The sequence below is a fragment of the Miniopterus natalensis genome, chromosome 2, assembly GCF_054644295.1.
Source record: "Miniopterus natalensis isolate mMinNat1 chromosome 2, mMinNat1.hap1, whole genome shotgun sequence".
Classification (NCBI taxonomy): Eukaryota; Metazoa; Chordata; class Mammalia; order Chiroptera; family Miniopteridae; genus Miniopterus; species Miniopterus natalensis.
The window spans coordinates 44,714,619-44,734,930 of record NC_142082.1 but is presented as its reverse complement, the minus strand read 5'-3'; positions in this window follow the sequence as shown (position 1 = coordinate 44,734,930).

The window sequence follows — 20,312 nt, the reverse complement described above, 5'->3', positions numbered from 1 at the left end:
TTTGACTTTTTCAAATGTCCTTGATTCAGGCTTTAAAAATATTAAAATAAGGATATGCATCTGTCTCTTTTTGCCTTTTTTAAAAATCTATTTACCTCTACATTATATTCTTGCTTTTCAGACAAGTGAGGGATTGTCCAGTTAGAGGATATGTGCAATTCTTGATATCATGAAGCAAAGCCCAAATCTGCACTATCAAATTTGGTGTGTGCGTCTAGTTATTTTAGAAATGTTGTGTTTTCAGTTGTTAAGAATAGTGAACTGGGAGGTTTGCCAATGAAAATGGTAGAGTAAGCAACTTTAAAATCTCTCAGAAATAAAATCCATGTGAAAACGCAAAATTATAAAAATCAATGTTTTCAAAACTCTGGAAATTACAGAAAGACTCAGCAATCTGAGAGTATTTATTAAAAAAAAAAGTCACCAAGTCTTGGTAAGCACTGTGAGCACTAACTTTTCCTCCTTTTCTCTAGCTTTGGGATAGTCCTGCAGATATAGTGAAAGTTGGCATGCTGGCAACCACACCAGGGAGCTGAGCAAGGCTGGAGCCGCTTCAAAACTCCATTCTGAGAGAATTATATTTTACTTTTGTGGTGGTTCACTGTAAGGTCTCAATTTCAAGTCTTCCTTTATTTGCTCTGCTTTGGAAGTCAAACAGGACAAAAAGCTTTTTATCCAGAGGCTCTTTATAAAAAAATCATTAGAGGCCTGACACATAAGCCTACATACTGTAGTCTCAATGTAGTCTATTTTGGAAAAGGCAAAACTATAAAGAAAAACACACACACATCATGGTTGCTAAGACTTGTTTGGGGAATGAAGAAAAAAATGTGGGCTGATGACATTATTGCACAATTATTATTGTGTTGGGTACAAAATCGTGTATGCTTTCCACAACTCACAGACTACATTTGTCAATGTTGAATTTTATTATATCTGTATTATACCTCCTTAAATTTAACTTAAAATATGAGTTCCTTGAATTTTGCATTGATATTCACCAAATTTTATTTTTTTTAACAATTCATTGAAGTCCTACATAGAAATACTTTTTCCTGACACAAGTGATAAAAGCTACAATAAAATGTCACTGTGTGATTGACAAGAGTAAGAGTGCCCATGTAGTTGAATATGTTTTACCAAGTGAAATAGAAAATTCAATAATTTTTCAAAATTCCCTATGGAAAAGTTACAAATAGCATTGGAGGTTGAAGGGGAGAGAAAAAAAAAAGCAATTAAATAAAACACCCTACAATAGTATTTATTATTATTATTGTTGTAGTCTGTTTTTGTTTTTTGCAGTCAAACAATTTACATTCGTGCTTTCTATTCATATCAGTATCATGGCCGTAAGTATAAATTTCTGTGAGAAGTTACAACTTTTAATAATTTCCCTTCATTTGTGATTTTATATCACAATGTGTGTTAAATCAATGTGTCCTTGATATTTTGTACGCTTGCAAAATATGTAGTTGGAGGAATTAAAATTTTTGCGTTTTAGTGTCTGGTAACATTGCTCTCAGTACATTATATACCTTAGTCTAATAACCTTTGATGATAAAGATTATTCAGTATTATTAACAAAGTATATGTTTTTAATAGGTAAGATCAATAAAATTGTCCTAGTAATGGAAATAACAAAATCAGAGCTGAAGGAATAATGTAACAATGTTTGATTGGAGGGTAGAACAGCTATGCTTCAAGATTTTAAATTTATTTTAAGTATTTTAAGTATAAAAATCATTTATGTCTTGGAAAAATTAGGAATAATTAAACAGAGATAAAGAATTTTTCTTTCTTTGCTTGAAGACCAATACCCACATATGAGAAGACTTGAACACTTTCCTTTCTTGTACATTTATTCTTTTTAGTGTAAGAATTAATAATAATTATTTTCATTAATTTATAATCTCTTTAATCCTTGTAATAAAAGGAAGATGATGCTGGAATATTTGAGCAAGTGAAGTACAATACTATTTGGGGGATTCCTTACATGAGTCTCCTGCAATTCCATGAGTTTACCTTTTATTTTCCTCTGGGAAAAAGTAAAAAACAGAAAGAGTAGAAAGATAAAGGGTGTATGGGAGAAGTGAAGAGGCTAGAGTTAGAAGATGTGTGGCATAATTTACAGAAGGCAGATAGGATGTAAGAAGCAATTGTCTGCTTATACTCATAAGTTATTTAGACTTTTTTTTATGTGTCTGTCTTCCCTTGATTATGTCTCAAATGTCACATTCTACTTCACTGTGGTTTTTAGGATTTCCCTATTTGCATGTTATTTTGAATATAAGTAATATTAAGCATAAATATTCACTTATGCTAATTATTTATTTTTATGAGCATGCACTGCCATGCATTTAGTATAAATTATCTTTGCCCAATTTCTTGGGTATTAAGTGGTGTTTAATGTTGGTCTGGTTTTCATTTGAAACATTTGTAAAGTGGTTGATCATCTCTTCACATATTTATTTATTTGTGATTTTTCTCTGAATTGTATGTACACATTTTTTTGGTTTGTAATGATTTGTTTACTATAAATTATTACATAGTAATTTTTAGTGACTATTTTTATACACATTTGGAAAACAATTTATCCAGTTTATGTATTTTTAAATTTTTTATCTGTATTTTTAGTAATGTTTTTAATGTTAATATAATTACATTTTTTATTTTGTTGTGAACACCATGGATCTTTTATAAATCATTCTCCAATATAAAATTATAACATTTTGATACAGTTTTCTGACACTTCAGATTTTTAATCAATTAGAAATCCATTGTTGTAAATCATTAGATTAAATTATTTTTCTTTCCTATATGAATAACTAATTAACACAGCATCATTTTCGGATTGTTGGTTTAACAACATTCCTCTGTTGACCAATGATGTGAATTACTTTTTCATGTGGTTTGTGGACATTTGTATGTTTGCCCTTGTGAAGATTTTGTTCCAGTTATTGTCCCTTTTGGAGATGTTAATTTATAGGAATTATTTACATATCCAGGATACAAATACCTGAAAGTTATATTTTCTAAATACTTGTCTTTAGATGTACAGTTTTTAAAATGTACTTTAAAGTGTAGTACAGCCCGGCCGGTGTGGCTCAGCGGTTAAGCATCCCCCTAGGACCCAGGAGATCGTGGTTCGATTCCCGGTCAGGGCACATACCCTGGTTTCAGGCCCAGTCCCCAGCAGGGGGCGTGCAGAAGGCAGCTGCACATTGACTTTCTCATTGTTGATGTTTCTATCTCTCTCCCTCTCCCTTCCTCTCTCTGAAATCAATAAAGATATATTTTTAAAAAATAAAATCAAATGAAGTGTAGTACAGCTATATTTTTACTAACATTGCTTATAATGTCTTGTATAAGAAATATTTAATAATTTTCAGATTGCAATGGGGTTTTCCTATGTGTTCAGCCAGAAGATTTCCATCTAAACCTTTACATTTAGGTCTGTAATGCACCTCAAATAAAGGTTTGAAAAGGTGTGAAGCAGTTACATTCATTTATTCCATATGGACATCCAGTTGTACCATCATTATTTAATTAAAACAGTTTCTTCCCCTAATAAATTGTTGGCGCTTTACAAAATCTATCGATGTTTTAAGTGTGTTTCCATATGTATAGTCTATAATCTGATCTGTTTTTGTTTGTTTATGCCCACACTGCTTTCTCATACTTTCCATAACTTTATAGTTCATTTTGACACGAATAAAATGCCACGTTCTCCAACTTTGGCCATTTTTGTTTGTTTTTGGCCTCCCAGATCTTTACATTTCCATATACATATTACAATTGATTGCTCAATATTTATATGTATTTTAAAAATACCTGCTGGAATTTCAGTGCACCTCTAATGAATTTGTATGTCATTTTGGTGAATCATCTAATTTATAAAGATTTTAACTATCCTGCTTGGGTTTATGACTTTTCACCTTTAAAATTTTTATTTTTATTTTTGTTTAAAATATTACAGGTGTCCCTTTTTCTCCCCAATGACCCATTCCACCCCGTCCCAACCCTCTCCCCAGTCCCTCTTCCCACCATTGTCCGTGTCCTTGGGTTGTGCATATATGCATATAAATTCTTTGGTTACTCTCTCCCCCTCCACCCACCCGCCCTCCTCCATCCCTCTGACATTCATCAGTCTGATCTATGCTTCCATGTCATTCAATTTATTCTGCTCATCAGTTTATTAAGTTCTTTAGATTCCATGTATAAGTGAGATCATGTGATGTTTGTCTTTCCCTGTCTGGCTTATTTCACTTAGCAGAATATTCTCCAGGTCCATCCATACTGTCCCAAAGGGTACGAGATTCTTCTTTACAGCTGCATAGTATTCCATGGTGTAAATGTCCCACAGCTTTTTTATCCACTCATCTACTGATGGGCACTTGGGCTGTTTCCAGATCTTAGCTATTGTAAACTGTGCTGCTATTAACATCGGGTAACATATATTCTTTCTGATTAATGTTTCAGGATTCTTAGGATACATTCCTAGGTGTGGAATCACTGGGTCAAAAGGCAGCTCCACTTCTAATTTTTTGAGGAACCTCCATACTGTTTTCCATAGTGGCTGCATCAGTCTGCATTCCCACCAGCAGTGTACTAGGGTTCCCCTTTCTCCACACCCTCGCCAGCACTTGTCATTTGTTGATTTGTTAATGGAGCCATTCTGACAGGTGTGAAGTGATACCTCATTGTGGTTTTAATTTGCATCTCTCTGATGATTAGCGACGTTGAGCATTTTCTCATGTGTCTCTTGGCCATCTGTATGTCCTCTTTGGAGAAATGTCACCTCACCTTTATTATGTTGAGGTATGATCCCTCTATTCCCACTTTGCTGGGTGCTGGGTTTTGTCGAATGCTTTTTCTGTGTCTATTGATATGATCATATGATTTTTGTCCTTCATTTTGTTTATGTCATGTATCACATTTATTGATTTGCGGATGTTGTACCAGCCTTGCATAAATCCCACTTGGTCATGATGTATGATCTTTTTCAATGTATTGCTGGATTCGGTTTGCTAGTATTTTAGTGAGGATTTTAGCATCTATGTTCATCAGGGATATTGGCCTGTAATTTTCTTTCTTTGTAGCATCTTTATCTCGTTTTTGGATTAGGATGATGCTGGCCTCATAAAAAGAGTTTGGGAGTTTTTCCTCCTCTTGAATTTTCTGGAATAGTTTGAATAGGATAGGTGTTAATTCTTCTTTGAATGTTTGGTAAAACTTGCATGTAAATCCATATGGTCCAGGACTTTTGTTTGCTGGGAGTTTTTTGATTAGTGCTTCAATTTCATTAGTTGTTATTGGCCTATTCAGATTTTCCGCCTCTTCTTGATTCAGCTTTGGAAGGTTGTATGCTTCTAGGAATTTGTCCATTTCCCCCATGTCGTCCAATTTGTTGCTCATATAGTTGCTCATAATATTTTCTTACAATCCTTTGTATTTCTGTTGGGTCAGTTGTTATATCGCCTCTTTCATTTCTGATTTTATTTATTTGGGTCCTCTCTCTTTGTTTCTTAGTGAGTCTGGCTAAAGGTTCATCAATCTTATTTACCTTTTCAAAGAACCAGCTCTTCGTTTCATTGATTTTTTGTATTGTTTCTTTAGTCTCTATGTCATTAATTTCTGCTCTGATCTTTATTATTTCATTCCTTCTACTTCCTCGAGGATTTTCTTGCTGTTCTTGTTCTAGTTCTTTTAGTTATTGTGTTAGATGGTTCATTAGATCTTTTTCTTGTTTCTTGAGATAGGCCTGTAATACTATGAATTTTCCTCTCAGGACTGCTTTTGCCGTGTCCCATATGTTTTGGGTTGTTGTCTGTTCATTTTCATTACTTTCCATGAAGTTTTTGATTTCTTCCTTGATCTCCTTGGTAACCCATTCATTGTTTAATAACATGCTATTTAGCCTCCATGTGTTTGAATATTTTTATTTTTTTATAGTGGTTGATTTCTAGTTTCATGGCATTGTGATCCGAGAAGATGCTTGATATGATTTCAATCTTCTTATATTTGTAGAGACTTGCCTTGTGCCCTGACATGTGGTCTATTTTTGAGAATGTTCCATGTGCACTTGAGAAGAATGTGTATTCTGCTGCTTTGGGGTGAAATGTTCTGTAAATGTCAATTAAATCCATTAGGTCTGTTGATTCACTTAAGGTCTGCATTTCCCTGTTGATTTTTTGTCTTGATCTGTCCAATGCTGACAGTGGGATGTTAAAGTCCCCCACTATGATTGTGTTGCTGTCAATCTCCCCTTTAAAGTTCCCCAAGAAATTTTTTATATATTTAGGTGCTCCTATATTGGGTGCATAAATGTTTATAAGGGTTATTTCCTCCTCTTGGATTGATCCCTTTAGTAATATGTAGTGACCAGCTTTGTCTCTTGTTGTGGTCTTTATTTTGAAGTCTGTTTTGTCAGAAATAAGAATCGCTACTCCAGCTTTCTTTTCCTTTCCATTTGCATGGAATATTTTACTCCATCCCTTCACTTTTAGCCTGTGTGAGTCTTTTGATCTCAGGTGCGTCTCTTGTAGACAGCATATATTTGGGTCCTGTTTTCTTATCCATTCAGCTACCCTTTGTCTTTTGATTGGTCCATTTATTCCATTTACATTTAAGGTTACTATTGATATCAGCTTATTTAACGCCATTTCCCCCCTTTATGCTGATGTACCTTTCTCTCACTATTCTTTCTTTTTCTTAAAGCAGTCCTTTTAGCATTTCTTGCAATGCTGGTTTAGTGGTACTGAACTCCTTTAGCCTTTTTTTGTCTGGGAAGCTTTTTATTTCACCTTAAATTTTAAATGATAGCCTTGCTGGATAAAGCAATCTTGGTTGCATGTTCTTGCTTTTCATTACTTGCAGAACTTCATGCCACTCTCTTCTGGCCTGAAGAGTCTCTGTTGAGAAATCAGCTGTCATCCTTATGGGGGTTCCCTTGTAGGTCACTGGTTGTCTCTCTTTTGCAGCCCTTAATATTTTCTCTTTGTCCTTGACATTTGCCATTTTAATTATGATGTGTCTTGGAGTGGGTCTCTTTGGGTGCCTCTTGTTTGGACCCCTCTGTGCTTCCTGAACTTGTGTGCTTTCTCCTTCGCCAGCCTTGGGAAGTTTCCTGTCATTATTTCCTCCACCAAGTTCTCTATCCCTTGCTCTCTTTCCTCCTCCTCTGGTATCCTGTAATGCGAATGTTGTTTCGCTTCATGTTGTCCGAAATCTCCCTTAAGACTGTTCTCATGCTTTTTAAGTGTTTTTTCTTTTTGCTGCTCTGATTGTGTGATTTTTCCTACCTTGTCTTCTAAGTCACTTATTCTATCCTCTGCTTCATTGAGCCTGCTTTTAATTCCTTCCAGTGCATTCTTGATGTCAAATACAGCATTCTTTATCTCTGTCTGAGTTTTGTTTATGGTATGTATTTCTTTTTTCATGTTTTCACTAAGGTCCTTGATCTTATCATCTAGTGTCTTCTTAAGTTCCTTTAACATCTTCATCATCCCATACTCTGAACTCCATTTCTGATAACTTGCTGATCTCCATCTCATCAAAGTCTTTTTCTGGCAATTTTTTCTTTTTTTAAATTTGGGGGTTGTTTCTTTGTCTCCCCATTTTAGTAGGTCTTAGTGTTTGTATCTATATATTAGATATATTTTCTGTCTCCCAGTCTTGTGGGATGGGATTTTGTCTTGTGGGTCCGGTGGATCCCAGAGGTGTGTTTTCCTTATACTTCTGAGCTCTTTGCTCTAGGCATGTCCCTTTTGTGGGTGTCCCTTTTGTGGTTTCTTTATGTTCTCCTATTGTTGTGGTTGGGTCTAGATTGTCATTGATCAGTCCTTGGGAGGACCCTCCTCTCAGGTTGGCTGTGTCTCAGCCCCAACCTTGTCGTGTAAGCTGTTGTACAGGTGTTGTCCAGGCAGGACAATACACAACTAAAGTTCCAGGAAAGAAGAGGTGTTTTACAAAATATCTTGACAGTCACAATGAAAACAACCCATGTGAAAATAGAACTGGGAGAGTGAAGGGAGAACACACACACACACACACACACACACACACAAATGCTTAAAAAAAAGAGAGAAAGAAAAATAACGCTTAGAGAGAGAGAGATGTATATTGTTGTTAATACTGGTGAAAATTTAGAAAATAATAATAAACTAAAATGTAAAAAATAGAGAAGCTATTGGGAAATAACAGAAGCAGAGAAAAGATTCTGAAAGAAGGGCCAGCAAAAAATTAAGGGAGAGAACAGGAATAGGATAATAGTTGAAAATGAGAAAACAAAAATACAATAAAGAGAATCAGAGAAACTAACAATCGAACAAAAAACAGGAAGACAGAAGGGAGATAATGAAAGAATGAAAGAAAAGTAGAAAAAGAAAAAAGAAAAAAAAGTTATGTCAATGGATTGAGAGGAGAGAGAGAGATAAAGCCCAGGCAGGGATGGAGTCTTGTAAGAGATTTGGGGAAAACTGTAGAGGTAGGCAGTAAACTTGGTTATAATGATAAAGTCCCAGTCTTTAAGCAGGGCTATCAAGAAAGTCTTGATTTAAAAGCAAGGATAAAACAAAACAAAGCAAATAACCAAAACAAAACTAAAAACAAGCTAAGCAAGACAAAATTGTTTTTTAAAAAAGAGGAGAAAAAAATTGTTAAAAAAGTGTTAAAAAAAATTATTATAAAATTTAAAAAAGAAGAAAAAACAATTTTTCTCCCCTTTCTCTTCTTCCTATGGAAAAAAGAGAAAAAATAAACAAACCCACAAACAAAAAAATAAACAAAAAAACCCAAAACCAAAACCAAAACCAAACAAAACAAAAATACAGAAGAAAAAAAGGTAGTCAGTCAGGTGAATTTCTTCTGTGCAACTTATGTTGTCTGCGGCTCACTCTTTTGTGTGCTGATTTCAGTTCTCCTGGGAGGTGCTTGTGTATCAGCCAATGTGAGGAGCCATCTAGGTTTGGCTCTGGTGTCCTTAGGTAGATGGTTGATCTGAGGCTCTCCGTGGGCCACCTCCTCTTGTCAACTATTTTCCAACCTTGTAGTTGCCTGGTCTTACTCCAGAGTCTTCTGTAGAGTCTTTAGGGTGCAGGGTGGCTAGTGTAGCCCAGGGTATCACTCCCCTTAGAGGTGTCGCTGTCAGGCGCTCACTCTGTGGGAATTAGTCTCTGCTCCACCGCCAGCTCCTCAGTCCCTACCCTGTCCTCTGATTCTAGTTCCCCAGGCTCTGTCCTGCTTCAGCTTCTGATTGATTTCAGCCTGTTCCCTTTTCTGTCTGGGCCGTTTCGGCAGCCTGGGCTCAGTGGGTTCGATTTAAAAAGCATTCTGGTGAGGCCTTTGCCTGCCCAGCCCCCAGCAGGGGTTTTCAGCTTTTCCTCCAGATCCCAGATGACAGTCCCTGAGAGTCTTATTCTTGTGATGTCCTCCTGTGAGCTGCTCTCCCTTTCCCCTCAGGACTGTGCCCTGCGGGGTGTCTGGGGCCTCAGTGAGCGGGACCCGCCCCTTTCCTGTTGGGGGGGTGCTCCTGGCTGCGGGAGAAGCAGGCAGGCTCCGCCCCCCTGCTCAGCTCTGGTTGGCTGGTCGCACCAGGCCAGCCCCTCAGACCGTCCACTGTGCAGACCCCAACCCCAGCCTCTGCTGGTCTGTCCGCTCAGTGCACGCCGGGAAGGTGGGAACCAGTTCCGCGATCAAACTTGAAAACGCACAAAGCAACACACAGGCAGAGAGTCCGCCCTGCAAGGTCCCGCTGCCCGCGCTCCAAGGCACCCAGGGGGAGGGGACCCAAAGTCAGCTCCATGCAGCTCCCGGCACCACTGGTCTCAGCAAAGCCGGGGCGGCTTCACGGGCCACCATGGCGCCACTCAGGCCTGGTTACTGATCCCAGGCTCCTGGCACCGGGAGCTCAGGGCGGGAGGGCTCCTCCCCTCCCCCGCGCCACGCAGGTTCAGCGCTTTCTGGGGCTCAACACAGCGCCCCACAGGGAGGCAGAGGGTCCCCGTGTGCGGCCGCTCAGCGCAGCCCTCTGGTCCCTTGCCACTTGGGTGCCACAGACCTTGGGACATGCTTTCCTGTGGTCGGCAGCCACAGCACCTGATGCTGGTTGCAGCCGCCGCTAGAAGCTTCGCTAGGAAGGCGCCATCTGCCATTAGAGGCTTTGTTTCCTGGGAAGGCGCCGTCCGCCATTAGGGGCTTTGTTTCCTACGAAGGCGCCAATCCCTCGGGGACTCACCGCTCCCCTGGGTCCCTCTGCCTTGTGTGTGGGGCCCTCCTTCCCCTCTCCTCGCTCTGGGTGTGGGGTCCCCTCTTTTGGACGCCGTCTACACTCTCAAGGGAGGGAGCTTTGCAGCCTCCAGGCCTCGGGGCTCGGAGCCCAGCACAGGCTTCAGGGGGGATCCCCCTTACTACCCGACCCCCCCTTACCGGACTCCGTGATGTTTCTTCAGTGCTCCCCACTCCACTCCGTCCACTCAGGTATGTTTCTCTGGTTTTTCCAAACTGGCTACATAGGATTTTGTGGGTAAATTGAGTCCGTGGCTGGGAGCGGGGGCGCTGCTGCTTCTCACAGCGCCGCCATCTTCCCTCTCCCACCTTTAAAAATTTTTAGAAATTATATATTTAATGATTTTTCTGCCAGTCCGCCCCTCTCTCCTCTTTATCTCTCTTTCATTTCCTTCTGGTCCTACAATTTCTTACTACTTGCTGTATTAGAGATCTCTGGAGAAATAAAACTAATTAGATGGATATATATAAAGAATGAGATTTATAATAAAGAATTGGCTTATAAAGGTATGGAGACAGATGGCCACAGGCTACAGACCCAGCAGAGCCAATGATGAAGTCCAGCGCAGCGTAAAGACAATCTTCTGGAGTGTTTCTTCAGGCATGTAGAGGCTGATCTTTTTGTTCTTTTCAAGTCTTCAACGGATTGGATGAGGCCCACCCACATTGTGGAGGACAATCTGCTTACTTAAAGTTCTCTGACTTTGATGTTAATTTTATTTAAAAACACCCTCCAACTTGACACATAAAATTAATCATCACACTTGCTTTATCATTACTCACATATCACTGAGTCTTTTTCCCCCCAATCTTTATTCTCTCTTCATTTCAAATAATTTCTTTTTATTTATCCTCAAGTGTACTGACCTATTATTCTTCTGTGTCTAATGTGCAGTTTAGCTCGACCAGTGAAATTAAATATGAAAAACATTCATATTATCTCCTGGGAGATAACAGGAACCTAATAATACCAAAACATATTGGATTTCTGCCTTTGTAATTATTTAGGGGCACTTCAAATCTGTTGAAGTTTCAAGTCAAAACTAAAACACTTCTGACTCTTAATGTTGCTAAGATTTTTCCTCCCACCATCTAAAATATATTTTAAAAATGTGCTAACATTTACTGATAATTTATGATATTCAAAATGATCATTTTGATGGTAACAGAGGATAAAAATTGTGTCAATACAATAGCCACTATGGATAAATATGTGAGATTAAAAGAAAATATTATAATTTTTTTATGTATAGAAAATATACTGCATGCATTTTTGAGAATTTATATGGAATTACATCAATTATAAAGGAGGGGCCTACATGACTTTGAAGTTTGGGTTTCAAATTGCAAGTGAATTATACTATGATTAATGTAACATAGAAAGGAAGTTATATATGTATTTATATGAGTGTAAGAAAATTAAAATGTTATTCAGGCTTTCACTTTGCCATTTATATTGGTTTGAAATTAACCATTATTATTGCAGAAAGATGATGAAATTCAATGATAAAACTTAAACATTGTAGTTTTAAAATTATATTTATTCAGAAGAATTTTTAAGTATTCACCATTCCTCTACAGCTCCCTTATCCCAATTCAACATTGTGTTAATCTATAATATTATATAATGTAGTTATTGGCTTTGATTCAGAATGTAGATCTGGCTTTCTCACAAAAAGGCATTTAATGCTTTTTTTTTCTTGCTTTATCCACTGAATTCTGAAACATTTATAAAAAGCATTGAAAGTTTGTACTGAGAATTAGAAAAAGACTATCTATGTTAATTATGTCCTTCAATGACTAATGCATAATATCAAATGGATACAGAAGAAAGAGAGGAGCAATAAATAAAGAAGTATTGTGAATAAAAAGGACTTCATTAAAATACTAGAAGTAATTTGTTACTTATCATAAAATTGCCTGATGAACACTTCCAAAATTAATAGTGAGCAAAAATGTTATTGAAATGTCTTTCTAAGTGTTCTTTACAATGACTAGAGAATAACAAAATGAAAATTACCCCCAAAGACTTACACAATACAGCATAAGAGAATGATTCAATCTGGATTTTTATGACACAAAGCTATGTGGATGATATTAATTATCATTAAAAACTAACTTGGGAAAAAAAAGATATTTTAGGGGAGTCAGTTATAATATATCTGTTAGTTTATAATTTCTCAGAAAACAAGAATGTATAAAAATCAGATTAAGTCACTGACAAATATGTTAGCATGAAAAATCAGCTCAAAGCATTAAGAAAATGATCTATTGAGCAATATGGATAATTTGTCTAGTAATCTTCCTTACAAGATGTGTCATTTTTTAAAGAAGACATATTTTAAAATAGTATTTAATGAGTATGAATTTGCCTTTTAACATCAACCAGTAGTCCAAAGCTTATTGGAAATTATCATTGTAAATCACTGATGCAAAGTTGAGAGAAAATGATGTATTAAAATTACCTAGAGGCATTTATGTATGCAAGTGTTAGGCTAATTTAAGCTCAGTTGGTATAGGTTCTTTTAAGTTTTCAGCAATAAATAACTATTAGGAATATTGGAATGCAACATCTGTCCAAAACTGATTTAAAAATCTGATAGCCCGTCTGAAGTTTTTATTTTATTGTGTTTTTTTATTCTAGTAATTTTATTTTTGAGCAGTTATTTTATTTCAATTTGGTACTATATTTTAAAATGAAAAAAAAAAAAGTACTACTGCTAACAACATGGCTATTTTTTTTTTTTTAATTCCTCCTAACCAGGTTGCAGAACATTGATTAACCAGATGTATATTACAAGATCAAGGTGATACAATAGTAAGCAATTTCAGTTTTTACTTTCAAGAGCTTGGCAAATGAGTAAAATTGTATTATATAGTATAATTTGCATTCATTTTGGAAGTCACAATACAAAGCACATTGAAAGAAGTTAGGATTTAAATACTTCACAATGTTGTATGAAAATATTTTTGTCTTTCAAGACAAAATAAATACAGTGCTAACTTAAAGACAGTGTATATGGATTGTTTGCTTGCAAAAAAAAAAAAAAAGACATATACCACCAACTGGTGTTAATTTTAGAGATTTCTTAGTGAAGTGAGAAGGTATAGGGTAATTTAAAAACTATTACAGCAAATTTGAAATGTCAAAATTAAGTTAGGTCAACATGAAAACAGTTCAAGTAACTGGAAGTTATCTTGTCAAGCAGGAGAAATCAGGATCTTAACAAATAATCCATGTGACTAATGAATTTTGAAATCCAATATAGTTAATTTACTACAGTATTTTTCATCTATGAACAGATGTAAGTTATGTAAGTTTTATTTTGGGGTTACACACAAGATTAGTAAATGAGCCTTTAAAACCGAAAAAAAAACCTCAAAATAGTTTAAAGAATATTTACAAATATAAAACCACTATGTTTGTCTTTCATTCATTTAAGCATTAAAAAAGTTTATTGAATCTCTACTTACTATATTCCAGACATTATCTTAGTCACTGTTCATGTGGCAATATATAAGAAAATAAAGTTTCTTCTTTTATGTAGTCTATCATATGTAGAAAAATCCAGATGGTATCCAAACCTTTATTCAGTATAACATCCACACAGATATACACAATATACATGAATACATATGTATGTTCTACACACACCACAGAGTATGAAAAATTACCGAGACATGTGTATAATATCACACACATAATATGAGCCATGCAAATATCGGTGACGAACAGAGACAGCAGGTTCAAAACAATCAGAGGTGTGATGCTGTATGAAGGTCAATAAAAAGCAGGAAAGTCATTGGAGGTTTCCGAGTAGGGTGTTCAATGACCTATTTGATTTAGAATTTTTTATTATTTATTTATTTCATTTTAAAAATATATCTTTATCATTGAAAGTATTACAGATGTTCTCCCTTTCCCCCACATTGACTCTGCCCTCCCACCCCCACCGCCCAGCTCTTGCCACCTCCATAGGCCTTCACCACACTATTGTCTGTGTCCATGGATTATGCATATACACATAAAGTTATTTGGTTAATCTCTTCCCATTCTGCCCCGTTCCCTCTGAGATTAGAATTTTAAAGTACAACTGGGCTACTATCTATAGAGAATCGTCTTTGTGGATTTGCTTGGGCCAGGATGAAGGCAAGGAGAGAACTTTGGATGCTACTGCAGTACTTCAAAATTAGATTAGGGCTGTAGTGATGGGAGTGGTGAGAAATAATGAGAATATAACATATATTTTAGGTAGTACCGAAATGCTTTGTGATGGAGTGAATTGTATGGAAAAAGAGTTAAGAATATCCAGTTTACTTAGCTTCGGCAACAGCAAAGCAAATCACAGTATTAAATACTGAGATAGTTGAAAAACACAGAAATAACATATTGTGGGAGGTACTAAAAAGTTCAGTTTTAGACATTTTTATTTTGTAGTGCTTATTTGGAAGGTCAATTAACAAATTGTCAGGAAAGCACATATCTGAAAATCTGTACCAAGAGAAATGTGATTACTACAATTCTTTGACTATTAGAAATTTTCATAGTGATGACTCAGTGAGGGCCTTCAGAAGGGAAGTACGATCATTTTTACACAAAGTATTTTATTCCATGTGATTGCCTTCTTCATCTCACAAACTCCTTTTAACTGAATGCTTTTCTCAAGTTTATTTTTCTTTCAAAATATTTGTATGTAGTAGGCCATGTAAGTAAGTAGCAGAACGTATTAACTCAGAAATATGAAGCAAACATAATTTTGCATGTTGCTTACATAGGCTACTTTGAAAAGCAGAATGACCAAATGTGAATTTTATAGCCTATTTTCTCTCTATGCTAACCTACTTTATAATCATCATATTATAGTTCAATGGCACAAGTGAAACATCAGTTGTGGACCTCATAACCAAAACACTCAATACTTACACTTATTGTAAAAGACAGTGCTGGATTCCCGGAATTCTTATCCAGTTTTTTTCTAAGGTATTCATGGGCTTTTCTCAGGCAGCAAGGTAGCCAGGCCTAGGGGAAGAATCATGATTGGTCTAATCCAATTAAATGTAGTTCAGCCTTTCTTGTCACTGGAGGGAGGTGGTGAGGGAGTGGGAACAGGGAGGTTGTTAATAGAACACAATGCCTAAGGAGACATAATGTTGAGGCTGCTGCTTCCTGTTCTTTGCCAGCTTTAAGATGCCCTTAGAGAAGTTTCTCTGGCTCCTTTAATCCATAAATTATCCTCAGGGATATCTGGCTTTTGGAATAGAGGCAGAGGCCTTAGTATGTAACCCTACTTCTTAGAGACTTTTAAAATAGTCTGCAAGTTTATATCTTTATTTCATACCCATGTTTCAAATCCAAATTTCTTGGGTGTGAGGGTAAAAATTATCAAGCTCCTGCTTGTCAACCCCTTTGATATTCCATGTTTTATGTTAACTAATTCTTCATTCACTTTTCACCGTCTCAAGATTAGTTACATACCTTGTCTATAGTTAACTCCCATTCAGTTTTACTTTCCCCATATGATTTTAAAACTTTGTGTTCTTTGCATTTCGATGTAGTTATGGAAGGAAGAAAGGATTAAAAAAATCCTTTGTTTAAAACTGAATATTTAATTAGAAATGCCTATTAAATGTATTTTATGAAGTGTTTAGAGGTTTGGCCAAAAACTAATAGCATAAAACACTGTTACTATAAATAGAAAACTATTTCTTAAAGTTAGCCATTCTCAAAATAGTAATGTTCAGACTGTCTTAATGGTGTAATTTAATCATGTAATACAGGTAACAAACCATGGAAATCATGTAATAAATCATTAATAGGGTTTTATCTGTTCCACTGATTTCAATTTCTAGGTCTCATTATGCATTTGTTCCATGATTTCTCTTTAAAGTGATAGGATATAAAAGTGTCTGCCAGGAAGGAATATGAAATGTTGGATGGTGCTGCTAACTCTAATTTCAATTTTGAATACTTCATTGTGAGTATTTACATGACTTGTGAACTGCAGCTATATTGAAAATTAAAAAGGAACTATTTTGGCAAAAAGGCCTCCTTATTTTTTTTGTATATTTGTGCAGATAGCTTAAATTAGAATTTGGTGACTGTGCCAAGATAGAATACAAAATGAGATTGTTTATGAACTCCAAGTGAACCAAGTATGCTGATGTAAAAGGATGATTAAAATGATACATAGTACAGAACATTGGTGCTGTGAGAAAGCAGGAATCAAGCAGATTGATTGTAGCCGCAGTGGTGGCTGTGTACTTCTTGCTTCTAGAGGAAAGACTGGAAAAGTTTCTAGCAGCATCATGAGATAAGTAGTTGTTTCAGCTTTGATTTGAGTGGTGTTATCTTTAGCTGCACTATTGTTTCCTTTGGGAACAAACAAGCAAAGAAGCAAAAACATCAAAAATGTTTAGTGAATGACTTGCACTAAACATTCATAATTACTGATAATAAAGGGAGCAAAATGTACAGGTATTGATATTCTTGCCACATACAGTCACCTGAATCAGCCAGAATTACAGCTGTTTCAATTAAAGAATAGAAGACAATGTAAAGTAAGCTCTTTTGATCCTATTCATAAGAATTTAGAGTCAAGGATTCCCATTTTGAATACTTATTTTTCTTTCTCTTATGATTCAAGATAAAACATTGTTAATGGGCACTTGATCCTTTAATTTTTGTGCTCCTAAGACCCTTACACCTAACAGTCACCAGGTAGGGGGCTAATTCTTCAGTTGCTGATGAAGTTGAATAATTTACATCCAAATTGAAGGGAAAATGCCACTTGGTTATTTAGAGAAGATAGAAAAAAATATATAATGGGAATGATTTTCATGATATATGGCTTTGAAGTACCTTGAACACTTTCATAGAAATTCTTGTCTTAGTCATTTTAGATAAATTTGTGATCTTCAAATTTTCAGTCAGAGGTAAATCTAATATGGGCCTCACTTAAACACATATCCTTATATATGTTGCCTATTTTAACATAGATTTACAAACAAGAGTGCTTCTCTTATACCAGATATATATTCAAAGTTGAAGCATATTTTATTCTGGAAAAAAAAATTTAAGAATAGTGTGTAAAATATCAGTTTTTCTCTCCCAAGAGAATTCACTTTTATTTCTGGCAGATCATCTTAACCGTTTGAAAATATATTATTTTCCCATTTGGATTTCTCTTTTTATGAGAGGTATTCTATTTTAGGCTCAATTTTGCTTTTTGTTTGTTGATTTTCATGGGTGCCAGGAGTTTGGGTAGTTTATCATGGACATCTAACTTGCCCACACCTAAACTCTGATTTTTGCCTCTAAATGAATTTGGGAAATTCTTCTCAAGTGCTCTAACTCTTGATTTTTATTTAGCATAGGGACACATCACAATAAAGCCCATTGGAAATTGAGCTGATTCAAAACTGAGATTCACTCTTTGTAAAGACTAGAGTATTTTTTGTTTCACCTTACACCTCAACATATCCTCATAGAAATTCTAAGAGAAAATATTGGGTGGTTACAAGCTTCCTTCCACCTTAAAAGGACCTGAGCTCCATTTTAATTTATTTTAACATTTGTAAGACTGTGAACATATCTTCTCAACATTTCTTTTTCCCCCTGGTGGTATCGAAATCAGCAAATGGCTCAAGGATAAATGTAGCACAGAATGTCAGGCTTAGGCCTAGGCCAAGATATTGACCCCTTCAAGTTTTGGTTGCCTTGGTAATTCTTACCTTCAAACACATTTTTAATATATACCCTATTTGATTTTCCTAGTTGTTTTCAGTGGGTTAATTGGTCTGTTTCAAGCTAATTTAACATAACCCCAAGTATATGTTAAGCCTTCTAACCCTTCCTTCTTAAGTTCTAAGAATTTAAAGTGCTGTCCCTTAGTCAGCCTAAGAGAAATTTCAGGCCAGCCAATAGTTTGTTTTTTAATTTCCCCTTCAATGTTTCAAATGCCTTCTGAATTTAAATTAATTTCAAAATTAATTTGAATATTTCTGAACATGCTGGTGTACTAATCTTATAGATATAGAGAATTTAGAGTTGGTAAATCAGTACAAAATCTAGACAGTTTTTGAATGCCAAGACTGAGTCTTCAAAGGCCTTTTTACCCATCTTCTTTGGGTTTCAGAGCATCAGTCATATGGGCCAAGCAACAAAGATGCAGGTCTTGATGGAGAAATCTGGCAGCAATGGAAACAATTCTAAGTCTAGAAGATAATCATGAAGACAACCTATCAGAGGAAAAAAAGAAGATAACTTCTAATAATGCATATACAATACACAAGTATAGTCTTCTAATAAAAATGAAAGAGGACCTGAAAATATGCTTGCACAAACAAGTTATGTGATGTCCTGCATAAACTATGGAATCACAGTGGGAATTTGTTTAAAGAGAATGCTATTTTGATCAAATTCATTTCTTTTTTTCTAGAGATTAATTCTTTCTGAGAAATTTTGCTTATTTATTGAGAATTTAAAAAAAAAACACACACTCTCTTATAAACTAGAGAATTATAAACTATTCCCTATAATACAGCAATAACCAGGAGCTTAAAATATGGAAACAATTTGTGTTTTCCCCTCACAACCTTAAATAGAAAATTTATTATCATGTATTTTAACAGACAATGACAACCAATATTACTTTTAAGTCAGTTCATGGACCTTTGTACAATATGTTTGGTTGCTTTAAGTGATTAATTAAAAATATAAAATTTGCCCAGCCGGGCGTGGCTCAGCGCTTGAGCATCAACCCAGGATCCAGGCGATCAGGGTTCAATTCCCAGTCAGGGCACATGCCCCAGTTGTGGGCTCTATCAATGACTCTCTCATCATTGATGTTTCTATCTCTCTCTCCCTCTCCTTTCCCCTCTCTGAAATCAATAAAAATATATTAAAAAAAAATATATATATATATACATATAAAATTTAAGAAGTCTTCAGATCGAACTAATATTATATCATCGTCACTTCTATATCTATAATAAATTATGCATATTTATTTTAAAATATCATGGATAAACTCACAGTAGTTCTTTCCCTTATGTAACATGGATTTTTATAACAGGAGAATTTAGAGATATTTGGTTTGTAATATGGAAGGGCACAGTCACCATCACAGTAATTAGCTATAATTTTTAAGATCTCTCCCTTTTTATTAAGCTTTAAAGGAAAAAACACACCCTGCTTTTTAAAGCCTGATTATAGGAAAGGGAACAATAGATACTTTGAGCTGTTACGTCTTTTAAAAGACAATAACTTTGACTTAAGATATTTGAAACAGTGAAAGGCTAACAGGTAGTTATCAGATAATTCATTTAAAAAGGCCAAGCAGTTTTCAACTCTAGAAAAGGTTGAATATTGCATACACCAGGTATTTCCATGGATTCTAATAAAATTATATAATAATGCATTTTTTATGTAGACCTAAAAGTACAGCTATGATTAGAAAAGGAGACTTTGTGGGACCATTACAAATATCAACTGTGTGACAAGATAATGCAAATGGTTACCTAAAGCATGGTTAACGTTGAATCTCCTAAGATAGTGTTTTTCTTAAATATTTCCTCTTCTCTGAGTAGTATGTATTTAGATTGCATTGACGCTACATGATATTTCATTTTTTGTAGCTATTGTGTGTTTTCCTAATCACAGCAATTGTTTACTATATATGTTAAGCCACACTAATAATATTTATAACCATCTTGTGGCCATGTGGCCATTTTCTCTATCTCATTAAGCAAGAAAGAGTGTAAAAATGTAGAGATGAGGTTCTGCTGCCTTAGTTCCACATGGATAGTACTGTTAATGTCTTATATTATTAAATATATGTAGTTGAACAATTTACATCTTGAGGAATATCACTGAAGACAACTCTACTGAGACTGTTTTGGGGGCTTTTTGGCAAGACCAATCTTAGTTTTGGTGGAGGGAAGCTGCTCCTGATTGTCAAGCCTCCTGGGAAAGAGATGATGCCAGATGTGGAAATAAAAGCAGTCAGACAAAAATAAATTATATTAAG